The sequence below is a fragment of the Heteronotia binoei genome, chromosome 4 (assembly GCF_032191835.1).
Source record: "Heteronotia binoei isolate CCM8104 ecotype False Entrance Well chromosome 4, APGP_CSIRO_Hbin_v1, whole genome shotgun sequence".
NCBI lineage: Eukaryota > Metazoa > Chordata > Lepidosauria > Squamata > Gekkonidae > Heteronotia > Heteronotia binoei.
Genome location: NC_083226.1, coordinates 101,095,954 through 101,117,218, shown reverse-complemented (window position 1 = coordinate 101,117,218; position 21,265 = coordinate 101,095,954).

The following is a 21,265-nucleotide window of genomic DNA, read 5'->3' as shown; positions in this document are numbered from 1 at the left end:
GCTTGTTTCTCTGCATGAGCCTTGCTGAAGTAGAAATGAAGGGTCCTTGAAATGTGTACAGTGCTAGGGGTGTGCAAAAAAAAAAAAAATGGAATGACACGGATTCGGAAATACACGGGGCCAAAAAGATACGGAATACCGTGTATTTCCTATTACCGTAGTCGGAGTAGCCGCATATATGGTAGATGCACGGCTATTTCCAAATATATGGCCCCATTATACCCTATGGCCATTGAAATCAATGGCAAATAGGGTATATTGGAAGCCGCCAGGAGGGGAGGTGGTTTGAGGGAGAGCCCCCAAATTTGCAGAGGACCTTCAAGGGACTCTCCCCTACAAACCTCCAAGTCCCAAAAAGATTGGGCCAGGGGGTCCCATTCCAGGGGCACCCAAAGAGGGTGCCCCTATCCCACCATTATACCCTATGGGCCATTGAAATCAATGGCAACCTAGGGCATAATTAGAGGCTACTGGGGGGCAGGGGGTTTGAGGGAGAGCCCCAAAAACTGCAGGGAACTCTCCCCTATAAAACCCCCAAGTCCCAAAAAGATTGGGCCAGGGGGTCCCTGTCTTTGGGCTCCCCAAAAGGCCCATTGCCACCAATGATGGTTTTAAACAATTTATTGATAACATTTGGTTACAGTATATAATTATATTCTTGCTGTCTCTAACCCATATGATATTTTCAATCCCTCCGTTACTAGACTCACGCCGAGGTTATATATTTAAATTCAATTATAAAGGTACCCTTAACCAATCAAAGTTCAATGTCTTTCTTTTCCCACATTCGTATTAAAAAAATGTCCAATGTCTTTTTACATTCCACTCTTGCTGTATATATCCTCTAAATTTCTTCCACTCCTTTTTAAACACGTCCAAATCATAGTCTTTTAAAGTTCTTGTTAATTTATCCATCTCACTCCACGATAAAACTTTCATGATCCAGTCCCATTTTTCTGGTATTTTTTCTTGCTTCCACAACTGCGCATACAATGTCCTAGCAGCTGAGAGCAAATACCAAATTAAAGTCCTGTCTTCTTTTGGAAATTTTTCCATTTGTAGTCCTAGCAGAAAAGTCTCTGCAACTTTCTTAAAGTCGTATCCCAGAATTTTAGAAATTTCTTGTTGTATCATCTGCCAGAACTTTTTTGCTTTTTCACAAGTCCACCACATATGAAAAAAAGAACCCTCATGATTTTTACATTTCCAACACCTATCCGACATTTTTACTCATCTTTGCCAGTTTTTTCGGAGTCATATACCACTTATACATCATCTTAAAACAGTTCTCTTTAATATTCTGACACGTTGATATCTTCATCGAGTTCTTCCAAAGATACTCCCATGTATCCATTTGTATTTCTCTATTCACATTAATTGCCCATTTAATCATTTGAGATTTTACTACTTCTTCTTCTGTAGACCATTTCAATAATAATTTGTAAACTTTCGATATGAATTTTTCGTTATTTCCAAGCAGAACCCTTTCCAATTCTGTTTGCTCACGTCTAATTCCATCAGATTTAATATCATTTTCCATCAAGCTTTTTATTTGTTGCATTTGAAACCAGTCATACTTGTTGTTTAACTCTTCTGCAGACTTTAATTCAACTTTATTACCTTGAATCTTTAGCAGTTGATTATATGACATTGCTCTTTCTTCATCAGATTCAGCTGTTATTTTTATTACTTCCACTGGCACTATCCAAAGCGGCTTTCTTGCACCTGCTAGCATGGCCTTGGGTCAGCCATAGCTCTGGCAGAAGTTGTCCTTGAAAGGGCAGCTGCTGTGAGAGCCCTCTCCAGCCCCACCCACCTCACAGGGTGTCTGTTGTGGGGGGGGGAGGTAAAGGAGATTGTGAGCCGCTCTGAGACTCTTCGGAGTGGAGGGCGGGATATAAATCCAATATCATCATCATCATCATCTTCTTCTTCTTCTTCTTCTTCTTCTTCTCTTCTTCTTCTTCTTCTTCTTCTTCTTCTTCTTCTTCTTCTTCTTCTTCTTCTTCTTCTTCTTCTTCTTCTTCTTCTTCTTCTTCTTCTTCTTCTTCTTCTTCTTCTTCTTCTTCTTCTTCTTCTTCTTCTTCTTCTTCTTCTTCTTCTTCTTCTTCTTCTTCTTCTTCTTCTTCTTCTTCTTCTTCTTCTTCTTCTTCTTCTTCCTCTCGTCACCATATTTCTTATATTTTATCCAAGTGTTTAGTAAGCTATTTCTAATATAGTGGTGAGAAAAGAGACCGTCCATCTTATTTTCCCCATAATACAAATAAGCGTGCAGCCGAATTTATTCCCGTGAGCTTCTAACCATAAAGGTTTTTTATCTGCCACCAATGATGGTGAAAGCCCAATTAGCCACTTCCTCCACTATAATTGCTGTGGGGAAAGTGGCTCTGGCCAGAGGGGGGGTTGAGGGAGAGGCCCCAAAACTGCAGGGAAGCTTCAGGGGACTCCCCAGCATGAAACCCCCCTGGCCCCAAAAGACTGCACCCATCAGTGGGCACCCCAAAAGGAACACTGCTCCCAATGGTGAGAAAAAAAACAATTAAAGCCACTCCCCCCAAAAAAAATTGGACTAGGGGGTCCAATTCCTGGGGGAGAGCTGGCCAAGCATAACAAGCCTGCTGGTTCTGGGTCTCTCACCCAGGTGCCAGCTTCCCTGCCATAGAACACACAATCTACAGATGCCAGCTCTCCAGCCCTGCCCCAAACAACATGGGGAGAGCTGGCCAAGCACAACAAGCCTGTTGGTTCTGGGTTTCCCACCCAGGTGCCAGCTTCCCCCCTCCCAAAACCAGAACCAGGAAAAGGGACAACAGGAGAAGGCCAAGAAACTCAACTGTTAAAAAAGTGGCCTTTTAAACAATGAAAATTAGGCCAAACAGCACCCCCCCCCAAGAACCAGAAGAGAAAAGGAACAACAGCAGCAACAACTCAAACACAGAATCCTTTTAAAAAAGTAAAAAACTTAACTTTTAACAATACAGGAACTTTACCAACCCCTCCCCCCCAAAAAACCCCCTTCACTCTAACCCCCAGAAATCCAAGCCACCCAAATCAAGAAAAGTAAAAGGACACTGCACTTTTAAAAGTCCTCTCACTAAAGTAAGATACAGGCAAATAAGGTACCCAGTACTCACCCACCGAAATCTGGATAAGTAAAGGGACCCTGAGTCTTAAAAAGTCCTTTTACTAACTAAAATAAAAACAAGAACCCCAAGACTGTCTTACCTTAGACGTCTTCTCTTCTCAAGGCAGGTCAGGAAAGGCAGAGAGCAGCAGCAGCTGAGGCCAAGGGCCAGCACAGCACAATCTCTCTCTCTCACACACCAACACAAACACAACAGCAATGGAATGGAGTCCAGCCAGGCAGACTCTGACCCTACACAGAGCAGTTTCAAAAATAGCACTCCTCTATGATTGGCCAGAGAACACTGTTTACTTGGATACCCAAGTAAACAAAAGAACAACAATGTAGCTGATGGCTGAGGGATTAGCCCAGCCATCAGCTACACAAAAGCCCTTCAAAGCATGCATTTGCAATGCATTTTGCAAATGCATGCTTTGGATTGGCTGCTGGGGCTCCTGTCCCCCTCCCCCTCCTCCCCTGATCCCAGGGAGGCTATGGGAGAGACAGGAAAAGACTTCCAAAGGTGGGAAAGGAAGCAAGCAGCTCCCCTGAGGCTGCAGAAGCTCCTTTTCCGCCTTTTCCATTGACTTCTGTATACTTCCGAATATCTATATGGAAGTATACGGGGAACCATATACGGCTCCCCGTTTAATGGCCTGAAAATGGAATCGGAAGTATACGGTGCCGTATACTTCCGAATCAGGGGTGATTCGGTGGTCTATGCAGTTCGGCCGAACCGAATGCACACCCCTATACAGTGTCTGAAGAGGGCCGGCGAAGGGAACGTGTCTGGTAACAGGATAGAAATTCTTTCATCCTCTAGCGGCCAGAACTGAAGGACAGGAAACACCCCTTCCACAAAGAAGAGCCCCCCCCCCCATTATTGTTGTTGTTATACTTTCTGTGAAATGCATTTAAAGGAGAAAAAAGAGAAGAGTGTCCTGCCGAGGAAACATTCTGCACTTATTCAGAGCATATAAAAAAGGGATAGAAGACGTGTTCTAACAAAAAGAAAGACAGTTTAAAGATACTGCATCTGAGCCAGGTCTATTTATTAAAATAGTGGTTCTCTTCATAAAGAAACTCAATTTACCTGTAGATTCATTTTGTCTTTCCGACAACAAAAAAGGGCAGGTTTATCACAGTTCCATAGAAATTTCCAAAAATGTAGTCCAGGTGTTATTGTGGTGCTTGGGAAGGTGGCAGGATGCAAGAGTTATGCTGAGCTGGCTCAAGATGAAAGATTAAGCCTCATAGTGCAAGATCAATGTCAGGCTCTGTAACCTTATCATACTGAAATTATAGAAATTATAGAATACTAACCAAATGGACTCTCCATACTAACCCACAGCCTTTTGTTATATTGTTATATTGTAGCTAGCATGCATATCAAAGGGGGGGACGTTTGAAGTGCTAACTTTGTTTAGGTTGTAAAAGGAACAAAGGAATGTGACCGTTAATACCACCGCTGGCCAGAATCTTCCCAGAGGCAAAGAGATAAGCAGAAGCTCTCATATGAAAGTTTGCACCTTCACTCCCTGTTGTTTTGAGAATAGTGTCTTTGTTTAGATATCGCTTTGATGTAGATTCCCATAAGACCAGAGGCGTAGCTAGGGCTTTGGGGGCCTGGGGCCCAAGATTTATGTGGGCCCCCCTATGTGGGGGGGGGAGAGCACGAGCGCTTCACACGTTCCAAGCATGACAACCCGTCCGTTCCTTACATGTGCGATCTACAAAGCCTTACATAACAGTTTTAAAAAACAAACTCGCAAAGAACAAGAAAAAAAAAAACCGCTTTGCAAAGAAAACCGCTCCGAAGCGCCGCTCTGCAAAGGGGATGCCCGAAAAGGCAGCCCGACCTGAAGCCCGCCATCTTCACAAGCAAGCCCTCCGCCGTACCAGGGCAGCGTGCGCAGGATCCCAGCCTCCCTTGGCTGCCGCCTTCCCGGCTTCATTCCCCCAGAGGCGCGCCCGAGAGAGCCCATCCGTCCCGGGGACCTACCGGATCACCAAGCGCTGCAGCGGGAGGAAGTCACCGGTGGCGCCTGCCGGGGTCCCCCTCGGGGCTGCAGGGAGCCAGCCATGCGCCTTCTCCGGCTCCAGACGGCCACTGCTCCCCCTACAACTTGCCAAGGGCTTGCATTCGCTTCCAGCCCATTGTTCAGGACCCCCCCTTGGAAATGCAGGGGCCCCCCAGACCCCCCAGACCTGGGGCGACCCGCCCCCCCTCCCCCCCCTCCCTACACCACTGCATAAGACTAAGAGACACCCATTCCCAGGTATTAGTCTCAACTTTTGTTTCCAGCGATGAGTTTCCAATAAAGTATTACATTGTCTCAATGAATACAGCCTTGAGTCTCCATCGCCTGACAATCAATAGGTGAGCATAGGCGTTTAGAGCAGCAGTCCCCAACCTTTTTGGCACCAGGGACCAGTTTTGTGAAAGACAGTTTTTCCAGGGACTGGGCTGGGGTGGGGCGATGGTTTTGGGATGATACAATTGTGTACTTTATTAGTTTGGCATGGTGGTTAAGTGTGCAAACTCTTATCTGGGAGAACTGGATTTGATTTCCCAGTCTTCCACTTGCAGCTGCTGTAATGGTCTTGGGTCAGTCAGAGCTCTCACAGAGTTGTCCTTGAAAGGGCAGCTTCTGGGGAGAGCTCTCTCAGCTCCATCCACCTCACAGGGTGTTTGTTGTGGGAGAGGAAGGTAAAAGAGATTGTGAGCTGCTCTGAGACTCTGAAATTTGGAGTGGACGACAGGATATGAATCCAATGTTGTCTTCTTGTTTTTATTAATACTACATTGTAATATATGATGAAATAATTATACAACTCACGGCCTGGTTGCTAACAGGTCACGGACCCGGATCAGTTCACGGACCCGGACCAGTCCACAGACCAGGGGTTGGGGAACCCTGGTTTAGAGAGATTCTAAAAATCATCACGTCTGATCTTCAATGCTAATGCTAATAAGATGAGTTTTAACTGGACATATCAGCTAAATAAAGAGAGTTTAGACCCAGAAATTCACTGCATCCCAATCACTTGAAGTATTAGACATGCTTAAACTCATTGAATTCACCTAACTGCATAAATCAAGTTATCAGTACTCATATAGAAATTGCTGTGGCTTCAAACTGTCCAAGCTCTGGTTGTGAAGACAGCTTGAGAACTATACAAACATAACTAACTTTTCTATACTAACAAGTAACAGTTAACATGTACAAGTTTTAAAATTGTAGTATGTCAAAAAGAAAACAGAAGTAAGCCACAAAGCACTATGCTAGAAAAGCATAAAACCAGAATATATGACTGCTAAAGAGTTGGATCCTGACAATGATATCTGCTAATGGAAGCCACTTCCAGTAGTGGAATATAACTTCCCTGTCCTGTACCCCCAAGCCTGCTGGTCTCCCCCAACATTCTGGTTTCTCTTCAGATCACTGATTTCCCCAGATTGCTGTCCCTGTGAGACAAGAAGCTCTGAGAAACAGAATGAGGGATGAATCAGAGGTCTGCATTAGGAGGGGGAATTGTCAAAAATAATCTGCTCCCTTTTCTGTTTGTTGATATTATTAGAATCCAAGACATAGGATTTAACTGTGTAAAGGAGTAAAGAAGCTTGTCAGGTAGATACATGAGAGAAAGCCCTTTTTAGTGGTAGCCCCATGGTTATGAAACAAACTTCCCCAGAGAGATGCACTTGGCCCCTTCACTCTTGATCTTGAGCTGAAGGCAGTTGTATTCATGATGGTATTCAATTAGTTGGTTAGTTCTTCTGTCTACTGACCATTTTAAGTTATAGATTTTAATCTAGTGATTTTATATATCGTATTAGATTTTGTTATTGTTCATGTTATAAGTCTTACACTGAATTCTGTAAGATACAAAGGCTAATAATAATGCCATACATATTTCTTTCTTTCTTGGTATTTTTATATTTTATATTTATATATGGTATATTTTATCTGTGTTATGGCAACCTCTGGTGACTGACTCGTACTGGGGGCATGGAGGATATTCAGAGAGGTGGATGAATAAAGCCTGTCGCTAATTCTGATATACCAAGGAGGTCTCCCACCCAAGTACTTGCCAGAGTCAAGCCTTTTTAGCTTCTGAGATCTGACGAGACTGGGCTTGCCTGTGCTATCCTGGTCAGCTCATATTTATTTATTGAACTTTTATCCTGCTTTTCAGCCAATGTCCATAACGACAGAATCTATGGAAACCATGCACAAATAAGCTACAAGGAAGCACCATAACTTCCTATAAATGCTGGAACTTCTGTGGTGTAAGGGTTGGACCTGGGCTGGGATACCTGAGTTGTAATTCACTATCCACACGGAGTGATTTTCAGCCAGTCACTCGCTCTTAGCCTCATGGGGTACAAGAATGAAATGGAGGAGGAAAGAATGATATGCCACAGTGTGCTGTTAGAAAAAGGGGCAAGGTAAAAATGTAATAGTTTGCTGGAAGTCTTCTACATGGAACACTGTACCCTTGAACTGACTTGGAGACTTGGTCCTCAGAATTATACAAATGGCTCTGTGATTGGTTTTCATGTTGATGGGACACAAAGTCACAACAGATCAAGATTTCATTATCGATTGCTTTTGTTTCCATTGAGCTTGCTATGTGAAGGCCTAGGGGGGAAAATGGGAAAAATATTTGGGGGGGGCAGGGGGGGACTTTCCCGTTTTTTCCATGGCCTCCCTCCAATTTTACCACCGGAAAAATTGGAAAGTTTGTGGAAGTACTGAAAAAAACTCGTATGAAATATTTTCTTTTAGAATGAGTGAAATGCTTTTAAAGATTAAGTGAGCATGCTGTAAACATATACAGCTTTTAAATAGAAGATGCATTTCTGTACCTAAAAAGATGCCTGATCTTCTTGAAGGGAGGAGTATGCAGGATTTTCCTTGCTTCTGCTGTTCTTTTGACCAGACTCTTCCCTTCTGGTTGTTCCTTTCACGGGGCCGGCGCATGGGAGTAGGCCAAGTAGGAAGCCGCCTAGGGCACCACCTGGCCCAGGGGCGCCACGAGGCACCCCATCTCCTCACACCCCATGCCTGCTGCCGTCCTGACTTTGCTGAGGCTTTCCGAGGTTCGGGAAGCCTCAGCAAAGTTGGGGTTGTGGCAGTGACATCATCGGGGGCGGTGGTGCAGGGTTTGGTCTGGGGCACAAGAACTCCTAGCACCGGGCCTGCCCTTTCATCTCTCCCTCAAACCACTGTGACACATATATCCAGAGCTTGGGTAACAAATATCACATTGCCTTACCTTGCTGGAGGGGGAAAAGATCATGAGGTGGGGCAGAAATTGTAACAAAGCCTCAGAGGAAAACTCTGAAAGTTTCATTGAGAACTGGATAAATAGTAGCCACAAAATTAAGACAGCAACTAACTGGAACTGCATCTAGCTGGGCATGTAATTATTGATCCTTTGTGTAACCCTTTTCTGATAATACGTTTTATGTTATTTATCACAAATTCTTGTTTTAACTCCTATTGGTTCTACTTTTCAGATAGCAAGAACTAAAGTACTCAGCTAGTATAGGGGTGGGGACCAGTGTTCCTTCTAAGCTGGGTTAGTGTGAGCTAGCTCACAGATTTTTAGTTTCCAGCTCACACATTTTTGTCTTAGCTCAGGAAAAATTGCCCCAGAGCGCAATAATTTATGCAGTAGCTCACAACTTTAATGCCCGTAGCTCACAAAGTAGAATTTTTGCTCACAAGACTCTGCAGCTTAGAGGAAACACTGGTGGGACATAAGCTTGCAATTTTTCTAAACTTTTCAGCTAGCAAAAAGTAAGGTACATGTACTAAGGTAGTAAGGTACATGTACTAAGGTAGTATAGAGGACATAAGCTTCCAGTTTTCTCTCAAGCGTCAGGTGTATTTGCAGTTTTTACTTGTAGAAAACTAAGACATTTATAAGTTTTAAATTTCATAAGTATGTCAGATATTGCAGTTTTATATGCTAAGTTATAAATGATGCATTTTTATTGTTAAAGCCTTAAAATTAGTTTTGGTTTAATAGAACAGTAAGTGTTCCATATATTTAAATTTCCCCCCAAAATCCCCTCCCCCTTTTTGGCTTCAAAATTTCCAGAAATTTTCAGTCTCTGTATATGGCTGTGGTTGTTTATAGTAGAGAGGTATTATGGCATAATGATGAATAGTGTGCCATGATTCCCAACTTTTCAAGACAGCTTTCAAAGAGCAACATATCTTGCACCTCTTTTAACTGCAAATGTTCCTATCAGCAAGCAAACCACTTTAGTCGCTTACGTTAGCAATGAGATGTTTTTAACTTCACAGTTAAGTTGCCAAGTTCTCACTCAGAGACTGTATTTAAACTTTCTATGGCAGAGTAAGGATTTGAACCAGGATCTCCCAAATCCTAATGCAACACTTTAATCACTATACCACACTGATTTTTACCAAACAAGTTTCACTAATTAACCACTAGTTTGCAAAGCAGTCAGTCATATCGTGATGTAACTATCATTTTAGGAAGCTGTATTGTTAGCGGGACTGGTTTACAAGTGACTCTTGCTATACATTGATAGGAAAGACCAAAGCAGTCCTGATTGCTTATGATCTGTAATATTTGGTTCTGTAAATGTTATGCTACTTGATAGTAGAAACTGAGCAGAGATGCACAGTAATTACTCAGTGACAAATGCTGCTGTTTTAAACTATCCTAGTTTGTAATAAATAGAATTTAGCTCTCCCCAAAACAACTGTGGGGCACTGGCAGAAGAGTACCTATCCTTGGATATTTCAGACCTACTGAAAAACAAAATAACAGTGTTATACCTCAGAAAATACAAATAGGGCATATATAAAAATATCCATGGGAATTCTTCTCATTAATCCATGTCATCTTGGTGGTTTGATGCTGCCCAACTCAGATTAAAATATCAGTTTGGAAAATTGGGCTAAAACAAATAAAATGAATTTTAACCGGGATAAATGTAAAGTTCTGCATTTAGGTAGGAAAAATCAAATGCATCATTATAGGATGGAAGTCTTGGCAGTAGTATGTGCGAAAAGGATCTAGAGCTCTTAGTGGACCATACACTGAACATGAGCTAGCAGTGTGATGCAGTAGCTAAAAAGGCAAATTCAATTTTGGGATGTGTCAACAGAAGTATAGTTTCCAGATCACATGAAGTGATGGTATCACTTTCCTCTGTTCTGGTTAGACTTACCTAGAGTATTGTGTTCAGTTTTGGGCACCACAATTTAAGAAGGATATAGACAAGCTGGAATATGACCAGAGGAGGGCAACGAAGATGGTGAGGGGTCTGTAGACCAAGTCCTTTGAGGAAAGGTTGAAGGAGCTGGGTATGTTTAGCCTGGAGAGGAGACAATTGAGAGGCGATATTATCACCAAGTACTGTCATATAGAGCAGTGACTCCCAAACTTTTTGGCACCAGAGACTGGTTTCATGGAAGACAATTTTTCCATGGACCAGTGTGGGGGGTACTGGGGTTTTTGCTGCCCCAGACTGTCTTCTGGCCCCACCCCTCTCTGCCGCCCATGGGGGTCTTAATGAGGGGTAGGCAAAGGTTGCTGCAATGCTACTCCTTCCGCCTGCCTGGGACCTGGGCGGATAGAAGAGGTGGTGCTTCAGAGCGAGGCTTTGCTGCCTCTTTCATCTGCCCAGGTCCCGGGCTGGCAAAAGGGACAGCAGGGCTGCACTGCCTCTTTCATCCACCCAGGTCCTGGGCAGGTGAAAGGGGCGATGCAGCAACTCTGCCTCACTCTGCAGCCCAGTTGCTAACTCTGCCACACTCTGCAGCCCGGGGATTGGGGACCCCTGATATAGAGGATGGTGCAGAATGATTTTCTGTTGCCCCAGAAGGTAGGACCAGAACCAACGGGATGAAATTAAATCAAGCTAAGCATTAGGCAAAACTTGCTGACAGAGCAATTCAGTGGAACAGGCTAACTTGGGAAGTGGTGGGTTCTCCTTCCTTGGAGGTTTTTAAACAGAGATGCTGATTCTGTGCAATTAGTCAGATGATGAGAAGGAGGGCAAGAAGGGTGTATGGGGGGAGGTATTTGTGTAGCTCCTGCATTGTACAGGGAGTTGGACTAGATGGCCCTGGAGATCCCGTCCAACTCTATGATTCCGTGTTTTTTCCAGTTGTAGTTGCTAAAAGCTACTCAAATATATATATGTAAGGAACATGTAGTACACAACTCTTGGTTATCTTTTTGTAATTCTTTTACAAATGGATTCTCAGAGATAGCAGGTTATGCCCATATTAATAAAAGCCAATAAAAGCAAATGAACAGAAAATTGTTTAGAAAGGCATGTGCATCTTAATTCTTTACCTGTTCCACATTTTTTATATGCAAACATTCAGTTCGCTCTGCTTTCCAGGGATAAAGACCTCTGTTGGAAGATAAACAGTACAACCTTGGAAAGAGATGGTGGCTCCATGTTTGTAAGGTCTACATCAACAAATAGTTCAGCAGTAGAGGCATGCATCTCAAAGACAAATGTCTGCTAATTGTCATTTGTTCAATAAAGAATTGTGTCCATAGTTTGTTAAAATAAAGTACTTGTGAGAACAGAGCCTAAAGTATGATACAATATATCAAGTAGAAACAACATGGCTACACATTAAGGACTGAATTACTGTCATCCCTGTGAGCAAAACCCCTGAGAATCTTAATCCATGTTATTAAATTATGCAGACTTGGCTATATGCTGTTAAAATACCTTGCATCCAAATTAAAGTATTGCAATAAACTTTCTGTGGGGGCTGCTGTTAAGCCAAATGCCCTCAAAACGAGGTTGGGGAATTAGGTGGACACCTGGCTTAATAGGAATCTTTTTACCAATATATACCAGGCTCAACCATCCAGAGAGTAAATGCACAATAAAAGGACTCTGATTTAATAAATCCAATTGTAGTTTATTTAGAATAATAGTTCTTTCACACAAGATAAAAATACAAAACATTCACACGTTCACACAGGTCTAAGAAATACAGATAGATTGACAGGGGAACATATATGGGTAGACAGGGCGATATTTACCTCTCGCAGACTCCAAGGAAGGCTCCAATGGCGACGGTTGAGGGAATGGGGGAGGACCCGAAACTGATCAGGAATCGGGGATGGATCTATACAGCGGAAGGTGGGTTGCTGAATAGAAGCACACCTGTGGGTAGCTAGTCCACAGGTTATAAAGCCTCACCTGAGCCCTTAGGGGATGGGAGGCAACAGGGAGGAGGAATGGGAGGCTCTGTGATGACCATGAAGGCTGGACATCAGCAGAGCCAATGGTGAGTCCCGTGGTGACACCCAATTGGGTGCTTGCTTTAGCCAATGGACTTCACCTTCGTCCTGGGCAGCCTGGAAACTTCCAGGTTGCGACAGGGCCTGAGGCGACTCCAAGGATGTCAGTATGGAAATGGCTAGGTACTTGGGATTAGATGGGATTATCTGGGAAGGTGACAATAGGGAATCAAATATTGACCTAGGTATCCCCGGTGTGGACAAAAGACTTGGATGCAACAGGAGAGGTTCTTCCTCTTTTCTCCTCATCTTCTGGGCAAGAGTTATTGTTTAGGGCATTGCCCGGTAATCAGGACTAACAGTTGAGCTATTAATCCATTCATGGAGCGGATGGGTTGCTTGCGGGCTAAGGGTGACTCAGGGTGTGTACGTGAGATTCCCACTAAGAAGGAATGAAGTCCAGCCTGGCAGGAAGATGGCTACGAGTGGTGTTAGCGAAACACAGTGGATTCCATGCTTAGCGCTTCAACACCGGTCGCCTGGATAGCTCCGTGGCGGCGCAGCTTCTTCCCTACCATGGTGGAGCTACGCAGTGACGAGGAAAGGTCCGTGCACGTTGGCAAGCACTCAGTACCCATTTAGAATGCCTGCACACTTAGGTTGTTTGCACACATGAGTCCCTTTTAGTCCCTGGATGGCTTTACTCGCACTCTCTGGCCAGACGGGTGCAAGCTCACTTCTCCAGGCGCCCTGGCAACCATGCTGGTGACTATAATATTGTGGAAAGAGGGGTCTTTTCCTCACACTGCTCTTGAAGATGGTACAAAGTACAGCAATAAAATTTGGCTGACAGAACATACTTGGAACATATTACTTATTTTTAAGGAATTACAATGGCTGACTATTCACTTCTTGGCACAATTCAGAGAGGTGATTATCTTTAAAGCACTAAGTCACAGATGTCAAACATATGGCCCAGAGGCTGGAACCAGCCTATCCAGGGCTTTTATCTGGCCCACAAGCAACTGATGTGAAGCAACTGTGAGTAGGTGAGCGGTGCTTGTGGTGAGGTGTGTGTATGGTCGAAATTGTCAAGAAAAAGAAAGGAAATAGTTAGGGGACAAGGTTAAGAGGCTGAGGTAAAATTGGGGGGGGTGAAAGCAAAGGCAGAGAAAGAGGAGACATGTTTTATTCTCTCCTGACTTCTCCAACTGCAGCTCAGCAAGGATTGGCAAAGCCACTACAGAGGGGGCAGGGGGCGGAGCAGAGTGGCCAGCATTGCCACCAACCAACTTCACATTTTTTCATATGGTGACCATGAAACTGGTGAGAGCAGGCATGCAGAGTGGCGGGGGAAAAGAGGAAATAAAGATGGGTGGTAGCCATATTCTCTTTTTAAGATTTATTTTAATGACAACACAACAACGAAACAACACATCAATGAAACATCAACAAGTTCAAATTACAGATTTCATCATTATCTATTACAACTCTTGTTACATTAACAAAATAAATTTGAAATAAGAATGATTATTAAAGGAATATGGGGAATCTTCAGTCTTTACAAGTTTTTCCAATACCAGGTACCACTTATTCAGAAAGTTTGACTCAGACGGAATACTCATTTAACCTCTTTAAAATTGTAACCATATTCAGCTTGAGGCTGGACAAATGGAGGCACGTGCTGAAAGAATACCTTATTTACTTGCAAGCATGATGACTCATCTCCTAAGAGTATTAGATTTACAAAAAGTAACTTGTATGGCAATGTAAAGTACCCCTCCCCTTTATGGTACCCCTTGGGAGAAAAAATAGTCTTGCATATGTTTAAATACGTTTATTGGGGCTTTTGTGGGTTCCCAGTAATTCTGTTGCTTTCACTTGTGTTTTGAGTAAAAAATAAAATCATTAATTGGGTTTGCCTGTGTTCTTTATAAAGTTAATATCACTGGTACCTGGCATTATATTTTATGGCATACAAGGCCCTGCCTGACATAATAACATTTATGTTCAGATCCGGTCCTCATAACAAATGAATTCAACAGCTCTGCCCGAAGTAGTTTGGCACATGGGTACTTAAAGGGCTATGTGCTACATACATACTTGCTTATCAGTTAAGATATCAACAAAGGCTTTGCTGTGTGCACTGTCTCCTTCAGAGGATAGGTGGATGGTCCCAGAGACAGACAGGTCTTGCTTGGTTATGGAGTTCATCTTTGGAACTCTTTCCCCACAACTATTCACCAGGATCCTGGCTTGTATACTTTAAGTCACAGTGAAAACTTTGAAATATTTTCCCTTTTTGAGTGAGAAAAACTTTGTTTTACAAAGTATTTTACTCATTCCAAATATACAAGATGGAATAGTCTAAAGACCACCTCAGTTTCCCAATAAAAATGTGAATATTATACCCTGGTTTCTGCATCATGAAGCATGATGATCAGTGTTAAGTTTTAGAAGATGAGGATCATGTAAAGAAATCAAACAAAATATTCATTCATTTAAAAAGAGAAAAATAAGAAAATTTAGAGGTGACGGAGAAGTAAAACTCTACTGTAGGCATATAAATAATTTCAAGATTTTTTTGTTTAAAAGTAAATAACTTTGGCAATAATATGCTATAATGTTTAATGATATTATTCAAGACTTCAGTATTTTCAATGTTACAAAGTTTAGCTTAATATCCAAATATGATGGTTGCCCTGCTGTGACTCTGTGAGAGTGTCCAAATAAAATACTTTTATTTAGTACATAATTTAATTCAACTTTTGTTCTTCTGCCTCTCAGATGACAAAATTTAAAGATGCATGAGCTATGGGGAGCAGCAGCTGGCAACTTTCTCTCAAATTATTATTATTTATTTATTTCTATTTCGCCCCTTCCCCCTTTTGGGGGGCTCAGAGCAAAGTACAACAATTTAAATTAAAATCATAATAAAAAAACAAATTCAACGTTCAGTAAGTGCAGTAAGTTAGTTCAGCAAGGTGATATGAGCAAGATGGTATAACTCCACAATACAGTGATGCAGTGGGCCATAAAGGCGTAGGGGGAGGCCAACTGATTTAATAGATGGATGCCCGCTGCCTCATCCAAAGATCTGGCAGAACAACTCTGTTTTACAGGCTCTACAAAAGGCCAGTAGGTCAGGTAGGGCCCGGATCTCTATTGGAAGCTGATTCTACCAGGTCAGGGCCAGGACTGAGAAAATTCTGGCCCTGGTAGAGGTAAGACGGGCATCCCTTAGGCCGGGGACTGTCAGAAGATCCCGGGAGGCCGAACAAAGCGACTTCTGGGCGTATATGGAAGGAGACGGTCCCGTAGGTATGTGGGCCGCGTAAGGCTTTAAAAGTCAAAACTAACATCTTGAAACGGATCCAGTACTCTATAGGCAGCCAGTGTAGGTCACAGAGTGCCGGCCGTATGCTCACCCACATAGGTGATGCAGTCAGCAGGCGAGCTGCCGCATTCTGCACCCGCTGCAGTTTCCGGATCAGTTTCAGGGGCAAGCCAGCATAGAGCGAGTTACAGTAATCCAGCCTGGAAGTGACCATTGCATGAATCACTGTAGCCAAATCTTGTGAGGATAGGTATGGTGCTAGTTGCCTGATCTGCCGTAGGTGGAAGAAGGCAGACCACGCAGCTGTTGTGACCTGGACCTCCATGGAAAGGGAGGTATCCAGAATCACTCCCAGACTCTTCACCTGCTGGGCCAGTACCAAAGTGACCCCATCCACTGGGCTGGGCTGGGAGCTGGATGCACAAACCCATCCCCCCTCGATTCAGGTACAGGACCTCCGTCTTAGTTGGATTTAACTTCAGTTGACTCTGCTATAGCCATCCAGCCATGGCTCCTAATGCCTCTGACAGCTGTTCAGGGGCGGAAGATGGTCTTCTGTCCATCAACAAATAGAGTTGGGTGTCATCAGCATACTGGTGACAACCTAACCCAAAACCTTGGGCAATCTGGGCAAGGGGGCGCATATAGATGTTAAATAATGTAGGTGAGAGAATAGCTCCCTGTGGCACTCCACATATAAGTGGGTGCCGCAGGGAAGTCTGCTCACCAAGCATCACCCTTTGTCCTCGGAGGAAGGAGGAAAACCATTGTAAGGCCACCCCCCCACCCCCCGGCAATGGCAAGGCAGTGGGTCAATAGGTCATAGCTGACCATGTCAAATGCTGCTGATAGGTCAAGAAGAATCAGCAACACTGACCCGCCTTGGTCCAGATGCCTTCTTAGATCGTCTGTGAGGGCGACTAGCACCGTCTCTGTCCCATGGTCTGGGCGGAAACCGGACTGGAATGGGTCCAGGGCAGATGTTTCATCCAGGAAAACTTGCAGCTGCTCCGCTACCGCTTTCTCAACTACCTTTCCCAGAAATGGCAGGTTAGAGACTGGGCAGTAGTTAGCTGGCACACTAGGGTCTAGCGAAGGTTTTTTCAAAACAGCCTCCTTTAGCATCTCTGGGAATGTCCCACTTGTCAGGGGCAGAGTGACAATATCACCCAGAGTCCTAATACCATCCTGGCAAGCCTTCACAAGCCAGGATAGACAGGGATCTAGGGGGCAGGTGGATCCTGTCACTGCAGCTAAGATCCTGTCAACATCCTCTAATATGAGTCGACTGAAGTGGTCCAATGTCAGACCATCCGACGGCCGAGGGGCTTCCAGTTCACATACTGTATCAACCGTGGCTGGGAGGTCCTGGTGGAGAGTCAAGATTTTATCTGCAAAATATGTCGCAAAAGCTGATAGCCAATTCTCTATCTTTTTGATTGCTCGATGGCAAAGTTGTCAGAGACCAAATCATTCTAAATAATTGGGTTGGGTGTGACTTTGCAGACTCTATGGAGGCTGCATAGAAAGTTTTTTTAGCGGCTTTCACAGCTTTCTCATAGACTTTCATAAGTGTTCTATAAGAGGTTCTGGACTCTTCATCACGAGCACACCACCACACTCTCTCTAACCATCTAAGCTGCCATTTCATCCTTAGCAGGTCCAGTGAGTACCAGGGAGCTGCTTTGGTATGGCAGCAAAGATGGCGTCGGGGGGGGGGGGCGATGTTGTCGATGGCAGTGGGGAGTCGGGGATACCAGTCCTCTACAAGCTCATCTAAGAACCCACCAGGGGGCATAAGAACATAAAAGAAGCCATGTTAGATCAGGCCAATGGCCCATCCAGTCCAACACGCTGTGTCACACAGTGGCCAAAAATAATTATATATATATATACACACACACACACTGTGGCTAATAGCGACTGATGGACCTCTGCTCCATATTTGTATCTAACCCCTTCTTGAAGGTGGCCATGCTTGTGGCCGCCGCCACCTCCTGTGGCAGTGAATTCCACATGTTAATCACCCTTTGGGTGAAGAAGTACTTCCTTTTATCCATTTTAACCTGTCTGCTCAGCAATTTCATTGAATGCCCACGAGTTCTTGTATTGTGAGAAAGGGAGAAAAGTACTTCTTTCTCTACGGATCCTGCAGGGTCTCTTGGAACCGCTCTGGGTCCATTTGGCTCCACGAGAGAGCATAAATCTGCTCGCTGCCTAAATAGGGTGGAAGCTGCAGGTCCAGCCAGACTTTCAAGACATAGTGGTCTGACCATGGAACAGCATTTGCCGCCATCAGATCCACTGATATTCCTGCCTCGATCAAATCGAGCGTGTGACCGACCCGGTGTGTGGGAACCAAAACAAATTGGTTGAGTCCCAGCGTTTCCATGGATGACACCAGGTCCTGAGCCTGCAAGGACGCTGCGTCATCAACGTGGACACTGAAATCCCCCAAAATTAGAAGTCTGAGAAAGTCCAATGCCCAGGTGGACACTGCATCTAGCAGGGCAGGTAGGCTCTCCAGTGGTGCGTTAGGCAGTTGCTACACCACCCAGATCGCCAAATTCTCCTCAGTTTCCCACACTAGGCCGGTATACTGAATGCCAGTGATGTTTGGGTCAGGGAATGCCCTGAAAGAAAAAGAGTCTCTAATGAACACTGCAACCCCCCCCCCCCATTTGTCTGAGACCGATGAAGGACGGCAAACCCAGGTGGGGTAAGCTGGTTCAAGGCAACAGTTTCACCATCCCGCACCCAGGTCTCTGTCGTACATGCCAGGTCCACTTGTAATAAAGTCCCGCAAAGCAGCGGTCGTATTATTAATGGACCTGGCATTTATCAACACCAGTGAAGGAGATGGGTGATTTATCCTAGCCCCACAACCAACGTATCTCGGGATGGGGCATAGGTGAGAGGGGGGTCCGAGCATTTCCACATCTCCAGCTCCTCCGTTTTCATAACCTATTCCCACCGTCATACCTTCCTTGCCCTGTTACAACTGAAATCCTCGACCCTGACATGGCCTCCCCCATGCAGTGCTATTTGACCAAAAGAGGCCCTGCTAGCATCTGCTGATAGGATCCAAGGGGTGGCCTCTCATTCATTAATCTACCTCCCCACTCCTTTCTCATGCCCACTACTCTTACTTTCAGTTTGGCTCCCTACTATTTCTATTATTATCTAACTTCCTCTAAAAATCAAGCTCATTAGTTTTCTCGCTATCCAACAAATCAAATGCATCTAACAGTTTAAATTAATCCTACTACTAATTAATTACTAGCAAGCCATTTAATAATAGTTACCCTTGGGTATATGTGCCATTTTTGTTATACAAAATGAAGATATTTATACTTTTAAAATTCCATAAATATACCATAGGACAACTGTATATAGTAACTAAGTTATAAACTATTCCTTTTTTTGTAGTTCAATCAGTAAAAGTAGTTTAGATTTGATAGGGAAATAAGTATTGCATAGTTCTCCATTTTTCCTGTGGCTTCAACATTTCTGGAAATTTCCTCCTTAGTTCTCATTCTGTCCCCATGTAGCTTGTCATTTCAGTCCAATATTTTTAGGAAACTGAATGATGCTTGTCTCCGAAACAGCCTGCATAAGTAACCATTTTCACTGTGCCTGCCACATTAGAGACATAAAAGGCTTTCTTTCTTTCAGGGTGAAACAGAATTTATCCCAGCAGACAACCCTGGTGGTATGCTGGTCATTCATTGCTGCTTTTCTAAGCAAGAACAACTTGTACTGCTGATTAGTTGCCAGCCAGTGTCTGTTACTGTTAACTGCACTCCCTTTTCCTGCAAATGTCTTCTATACAATATACTTCCTGAATACCAAAGTTGTAACTCTTTCAGCTGCACTTATTTTTCTCTGGTTCCCATTTGCCTTAAATGAAGGAACTCTCCTTGTTCTGCAACAGTAGGAAAGCTACTTTGTTCCACTAGATATTAAAATGATGACTTTAAAAAGGCAGCGTATTCTATGCAGAATAACTGGCTGATGTTTTGAATAGAAGCAAGATAGTTCATATGCTTATAAGAAAATATGATTGTCTCTTAAAATAAGTCATGGTTGTAGACCTGAAGAGATTGATGTTCTCAATGTCATCCTAGGTTGCTCTAACACCATGCCCTAAAAGCATGTTTCTGCATATATGACACATATATTCATGTCACCATGGGATAAAATGAAAGGAAAGATGTATTCATTCTAGTCAGTTTGGGGCTGTGGTCACACACACTAAATGCTCCACTTTCAGTACACTTTCCAACTGGATTTTACTGTGTAATAGGCTTGCCAATCCCCAGGTTCCAGGGGGGTTCCCCCACTTTTGCAAGTTCCTTCCTGCTGCCAGTCAGCTGGCTGGTGGGTGGAAGCCCTGTCCCCACAGCCACCATGTGCCTTCCGCATGGGAAAGCTTAGAAGACTTGGGAAGGACTTAGTTTTTTGAAAGGTGTGTGTGCCTTTAAAACTTTGGAGCTAGGCTGAATGGGGGTGGGGTGAGCCTGGAGAACAACGTAACTGTTGGGAGGAAGGGAAGATGCCCCCTCCCTCCCTTTGTTTTGCAGTGCCTCCAGAACTGGTTTGCACAGTAAAATCAACAGAACCTCTGGTTTCCCTGTGTTAGTCTGAAGAACTTGGTTGAATGTACAGCATTCAACAACTCCATGGTGAGTAAATTGCCCCAGTGAGACCACAAAGTGTGTGCTTCCAAACTGTATTTATTTTGGCTGCTTTGTGTGTGTGTGTGTGTGTGTGTGTGTGAGAGAGAGAGAGAGAGAGAAAGAGTGTGTGTGTGTGTGTGGAGGTGCAGCCAGCTGCTGGGAGATGAGGGAATGAAGCTGTATTCAGAGGAACTGCTGCATTTTTATTTATTTCAGGGAATGGGAAAGTCTCCTGGCTCTACTCCCAAGGTCTCCAGGTATTTTCTGAGTTAGACGTGGCAACTCCACTGTGTGAATGGATAAAACCCAGTTGAAAAGTGGATTGAAAGTAGTTGGATGCAACTTGATGGCACTTTCTAACACAACAACTTGATATAAGCATCATGTGGTTACGAGCTTAGACTCTGAGAATGATTCTGTCCTATGGGCTTGGTGTAAAGTGGCATACATGGGTGGACAGAGGCAAATATTTGGGAACCTATGACAGAAGAATAGTAATGTCTCTTAGCAATCATCAGTGGAACTTAAATGTTAGGTAATGGCTCTATCCAAGCCCTCATTGAAACCAAAAGACATAAAGCTCCCTCCCCCCTCTGTTCTGATAACTCTATCAGACTAGAGTGGGAAGGCATTAAATGTCACGCTTACCAATTAAATAAACTTGTCAGATTTGTCTCCTGTGTTCTTATTAACCTATATAACATGGTGCACTCTAGGACTGGATCTTGAAAAGAAAAAGACAGTGCAAGATCTCATGGAGAAACTATGAGTCTGCCCACTACTTCTCCAAATCTCAGGAAATCCAGATAACTTGGTACACATAAACAAAAGCTACAGCAAACCTAATACACACACATAGAA